The sequence below is a fragment of the Nicotiana sylvestris genome, chromosome 5, assembly GCF_000393655.2.
Source record: "Nicotiana sylvestris chromosome 5, ASM39365v2, whole genome shotgun sequence".
NCBI classification, from domain to species: domain Eukaryota; kingdom Viridiplantae; phylum Streptophyta; class Magnoliopsida; order Solanales; family Solanaceae; genus Nicotiana; species Nicotiana sylvestris.
This window is the reverse complement of record NC_091061.1, coordinates 20913689-20919942: the sequence shown is the minus strand read 5'-3', so window position 1 is coordinate 20919942 and position 6254 is coordinate 20913689. Positions and strand designations below refer to the sequence as shown.

At 38.7% G+C, this 6254-nt stretch overlaps 1 pseudogene; it reads right to left on the bottom strand.

The window, feature by feature from the left end:
• Positions 1–671: 671 nt before the first annotated feature.
• LOC138868354 (ATP synthase subunit a-like) lies at positions 672–5248 on the bottom strand (annotated as a pseudogene).
• Between the last annotated feature and the right edge of the window lie 1006 nt (positions 5249–6254).

The following is a 6254-nucleotide window of genomic DNA, read 5'->3' as shown; positions in this document are numbered from 1 at the left end:
AAATCTTTTGGCTCAATTTTATCCTAGTTTGTTGAGGGATCAACCCCATTTTTCACCTTGAATTGGTCAAAATATACAAAATTTCTTACTTTTACCTTCTACTTCGAGCCCGGCCGAGAGTGAGCTTCCTGATAGTCGCTTCCTTCCTAGAAATAGAACTCTAACTTTATTGTCCCGTCTCCTTACTCAATATATCCAAGATAGCTCCGTAAACTAATAACTTATAATAGACGAGCTCATTATCCTTATGTTCTGCACTTGCTTCTTAGTACAAGAAGAGGGGCGAATAATTCTAGTCTAGTTCTTCTTCTGCCTAATCTTTAGTACTTCTTTGAGATTGAATCTTTAGAGCCATGTGCCTAAGAGGGGAGGACCTTTATAGACATAATTTGTCCCCCGGTTCTACCTACTTCTGCAATAGTAATATGTCCCGTCAATCCCACCCACGAGCTATCCATTCTAACTTGTCTTTGCCTAGCAAGATACGTCTAGTTCTCCTTCCGCTTGCCTATCTCAATAGGAAATTGGAACAATCTCCGATTTCAAAGAAAAAGCTGAGGCGAGATCTATACCTTTTAGAACCAGAGCAATAACTGCTATAAAGTAAGGAGATGCGCAGGAACGATCCCTAAATCAAATACTCGGAATTCTCCACGACTAAGTATACCCATTCAGACTCGCTTTTGTTCAATTATAAAAAATAATAAGCACTTTGATGAATATTTATAGCATCATTCAAGTAAATACAGATTAAGATTGTAGAAACATTATCTTGTGATATAGCTACACCTAATTCCAGACCAGTTAATGCAAGAAGTAGAAATAAAGGACCAAGATCTCGTATGAAATATAAAAGATTATTCATACATAGCATAGTCCAAGAGAACCTACATAAAATCTTTATTGAACTATGACCAGCCATCATATTAGCAAATAAATATATTCATGAGCTTAATGATCGAAAATAATAAGGGATTAGCTTAAGGGAGTACTAAAAAGGTGCTAATCGCAGTGGGACTCCTGTTGGTAATAAAAGCTTAAGAAATGAAGCCCATTTGTTTTTTTTTGAAATCCCACTATAGTAATGCCAATAAAAATAGAAAAAGATAGACCCAAAGTAATGAGAAAATGACTTGTAACTGTGAAGCTATAAGGTATCATACCCTAGGGATTACAAAATAACGAAAAAGTAAAACTGACTGAGATGCGAGGGGAAATTTTTGTTTAACATTTCCGAAAAGACCACCTATTTGTTTATTTACCGGGTTCAGCACGAAATCATAAATCACCAAGAATTGCAAGCATTTGGTACTGAGTTTCCTCCCTTTTTAGTAACAAAACAAACCAAAAGTAGGACCAAACTGAGAGTTAGTAGAATAAACAAAGATGGATGTGTGAACGAGAAATACAAGTTTCCTATTTTTATAGGAATTAATGGGATTATTTCAAATTGTTCAAGTGGGCTGGAGACGATCTGTGTCAGATCCTATGTGAAATAAGGGAATTTATTCAGTTGAGGCATTCTTGATTGGTTGAGACAAAATCATTCCATCAATACAGCTTAACTCCGTTAAGCATGTACGAGTAGTGAAGATATATAGAGCAACTTAGGTGAAAAAGCATATAAATCTAGTTCAATCGGTAAATCCATCTCAAGAGTAAGCTTCTCCTTCTCATTAGTATCCTAGAAAATGAGGTAAGAACCAGGTTTTCATGCCAATACACTAAGAGAGTAAATAACAGTATATTTTAATCGGGTTGTAGAGCACGTTTTAGTATGCTTTCAGTTTCAAGCAATGCTGCTTCTTTGGACTTGGTGTGTCTTTCTATAGCCCTTTTGTCCTTCCGTGGCGCTACAATCTAAAAAAACCGGAAAAAAAAAGTTAAGAACAATCTTTCGAATGATAGATAATGAAAGGTAATCATCCATAATAAGTAAGTGAAATTAGATCTCTTCTTCTTCCTCAATCTTCGGAGAATATGGCGTTGTATTATTGTAAGTTCTCTTTTCCAAACATTTCCTGAAAGTAGACGACAAGTTTTAAATCCCTTTTTCTTCATTCACTTGGTATCGGATCTTTTCTAAATGAATCATTTGCCTTGTATCTGGAAAAAAGGTAACAACATGTACAACAATGAACTGATAGTGTAAAAATTCACTCCTACTCAATAGTGAAATTTACTTAAAAATTGAATCTTTAGTAAAAATTATTAACTTTGTCAACTTTAAATCATGCTTAAATTTATTTGTTTACCTTATATTATAGGGGTTGTCCTCTGCTAGATTATGGGGTTTGTTCAAGAATCAATAATGAAACTAAATATTGTAATAAATAAGCTTATTTGGCAATTTATTGAAACGAGAAGGGCCCACATGGAGCCTAATAAATATAGAGAATTCATATAGCCGACCCCAACTAGTTTCAGGATTGAAGTATTATTATCGTTAGATGCTCCTTAAGCACAAAATAATTAATCGCTCATACTCCCTTCATATCCCTAAAACTATTTACTCGGATGCCCTCAAAATTATGATTTCAATATGGTATCCCCTTGTCTCTTATTATATACAATGATGGTATTACTATCACACAAGACTTGTTTCATTTTTTTCAAAAGCACTCATTAACCCTCTATGAAACTGTATAGGGTAAAATATATTTATATTAAATGATCACATACGGAAGTGATACGTGGAGCCGAATATAGAAGATAGTTGAATCCAAAGGCAACAATCTCATCTATTACCGGAGAGAATTATACTCATAAAGGCAAATAAATGTCTGCCACCCGGTAGCATTTAATGAGGAATATTCTATCGCATTAGGTATGCGGCCCGTTACAAGGAATATGACATTCACTGTTCGTCGTTACACATTCTTCAATGGACCTTATAATTGACATTAAAGAGGGGCTTGATCCTCGGACCCCGTTCCCTAAGCCCAGCTATACATAATGAGCTCTATTATCATTGTAAAGGACACGAATTTTCTAGCAAACATATGCTACTTTCTATTCCAAGCTCAATATAATCTTATCTTCTTGTTTAATAATATCATGGCTATTGTGTCCGGAAGCCCTGTTCCGGAATTACCATTTCTGCTATTTTATCTCAGTCTCAAGGCTAAGTATCATATTTTTATTTAATTCATCTATTATTACATGATCAAATTAGTTTACTTGTCAATAAACTATGTATAAATTCAACTGTACTATTTTACAAGTAAACAATTTGGCGCCCACAGTGGGGCTTAGACAGTTGTGTAATTAAGTTGATCCTTGCCTCTTTTACTAATGTGTTTGATTATTTGTTTTTAGGGGAAAATCGTAGAAAATGGCAGATAATGGTCTTAACAACACACACAACCTTGAGGCTCAAGGAAATAAGCCTCGGCATGAGGATTTGATCAGTGATACCCATAGTGAGGGGAACAAAGTCACTCCGGTCTACGACAGACGGTACCCACGACATGTTTGAGAGGCAACCCCTGATGATGCTGAAGAATAGCACGCCGTTAAAGTAGTAAGGGTGTTGCAGGAGCAACATGAGGCCATCTTAGGTCATCTCATATGGCATGATAAGGTTATGAAGGAACTGAAATAGGCGTTATCGGGTGCTTCCAATAATGCGAATGGACGAAGTTTAGTTTTTTCCGATGCTCCCGTAATCAAACAACGCAAAGGGTCGACAACAATACCTCGAGGGGAAAGGTCGGCTTTAATAGGGCCGGGGGAAATGAATCTATTCTCAACAACGAGAACGACCCCTTCAAAAATCAACTCTTATGGTTTATGAGGGAAGTAAACGCCTGTATGGACAGAATCTCGGGCGTACCACCAGTGTTGAAAGGGTCAGACCCAAAGAAGTACACTCAATTGACGTACAAATCGAGTGTGGCACCAAAATTGATCCCAAAGCGGTTTAAAATGTTGGGTGTGCCGAAATATGATGCGACTTCAGATCCTTAGGAGCATATCACTACTTATACAATGGCGGTGAAGGGGAACGATTAGCTTCCCACGAGATCGAGTCAGTTTTACTGAAGAAATTTGGAGAGATTCTCACTAAGGGAGACATGACGTGGTATTCATTTTTGCCCGAGAATTCCATGTATTCTTTCTAGATACTCACGCATTCTTTCATTAAGGCCCATGCTAGGGCCAAAAAGGTGCAGGCCTAAAAGGCCGATATATTCAGGATTGCACAAGGAGAGTCTGAGTAGCTGCGGAAACTAATAACCCAGTTCTAGTATTAAAGGATGTTGCTCCCAGCCATTTCATATCAATGGGCGGCTGAAGCATTCACCAAGGGTTTGAATCCGAGAAGTTTCGATGCTTCCCGGAAGTTGAAAGAAAGCTTGATCGAGTTCCAAGCGAGAAGTTGGGCGGATGTTCACAACTGGTACGAGTCAAAGATAAGGATTGAGGATGATCAGTTCGATTTTCCGTCGTCGGTTAAAGGCCGAGAGAAGAATAAAGAGAAATCAAAAGACGATTCTGACACAGATAGATGATCTTCGATGAGCCGGTTCTTGCCCTATGAATAGGATGAAGGATGCGACGAAGCTCCCAGGCGACAGATAGATTTGATAGAAGAACTAATCGCAACCGGAATAACCCGTCATTACAGGACAAGGAAATATCAGGTTCTCGAGATCCTTCCTACGCCAGACATTAAGAATACAACTACAACGTCAATGTAATAGATTTGGTATCAACTATGAGGAACATCGAAGAAGCACGGTTTCCAAAGCCGATGAGATCCGATCCTAACCAGAGGGATCCTAATTTGTGGTGCAAATATCACGGGATAAACAGTCACCGGGATAGAGATTGTCAGTATCTACGCGAAGAGGTTGCGACACTGCTGAAGAATGGCCATCTTAGAAAATTCTTAAGTGACCGACCTAAAAACAATTACAGTCGCAATTATGACAACACAAAACCCTCACCTGAAGATCCCCTGCACCTAACGATCAATATGATTTTCGGGGGGGAACGAGATTAACGGGGTTACCTTCTCGACAGCAAAAAATACAAAGGTATCAGTAACCCATAGCAAGAGACTTCGGGAAGTCGCTGAAAATGATATCACTTTCACGGAGGAAGACGCAGATGGATTGCTTCTACTGCACAACGGTGCATTGGTAATTTCTTTAAATATGTTAGATTGATCAAACGTGTTCTGGTGGATCCATGGATATCGGCCAATGTTATACAGTGAAGGGTATTGGAGCAAGCCAAACATATCGAAAGCATAATTCCATCTATGAAACTCTTTGTCGGGTTCAACCAAGCAAGTGTGATAACCCAAGGAGAGATCCTACTGCCCACGAACGCTCAAAGGGTGATGAAGATGACCCTTTTCGAGGTAGTAGATAGCGATATGGGCTACAACATTATCTTGGAAAGACCATGGTTGCACGAAATGAAAGTTGTGCCATCAATATATCACTAGTTGATAAAATTCCCAACTCCTAAGGGAATTAAACAAATAAGAGGTGACCAACCGATGGCAAGGGAGATGAATGCAATTTCGGTCTCCAGTAGCAATGGGAAAGAGAATGCAGCATAGCAATTACAGGAACCAGCGCATGCTTCCAAGCCAAGTGAGGTCAACTAGAGGGAAGAGGCATCATAATCTTATCAAGTGCCAAGGTATTTCCAGGTACCAAAAGAGACGGATGCAACAAAGTCCACAGCGGAAGAGCTTGAGCAAGTCACATTATTCGAGAAGTTCCTGAAAAGGAAATTCGACTTGGGGATAGGACTGCACCCCGAACTAAGGTCTGTATTTATTGAATTTTTTATATTTAATGTCGAATGTTTTGCGTGGTTGTATGCGAACATGACAGCTATCCTGCCAGAAGTGACCGTGCACAATCTGAGTTTGGATCTCAGCATCCTCCAGTAAGATATAAAAAATGACATATTGCCGAGGCCAAAAACAAATTCGTCAAAGAAGATGTAACTCACCTACTTGGTATCGGTACAATCTGAGAGGTAAAGTATCCGGACTGGCTAGCTAACGTAGTATTAGTTCCAAAGAAGAATAATAAATTTCACATGTGCGTGGACTATAAGGACTTGAATAAGGAGTGCCCAAAGGACTCGTCCTCACTACCAACATTGATCAAATTATTGATGCAACAGTCTGGCATGAATTAATGAGTTTCCTCGATGCTTACCCCGAGTACAACCAAATTAAGATAAACCCAGAGGACCAGGAAAAAACTTCATTTATAACGAACTTC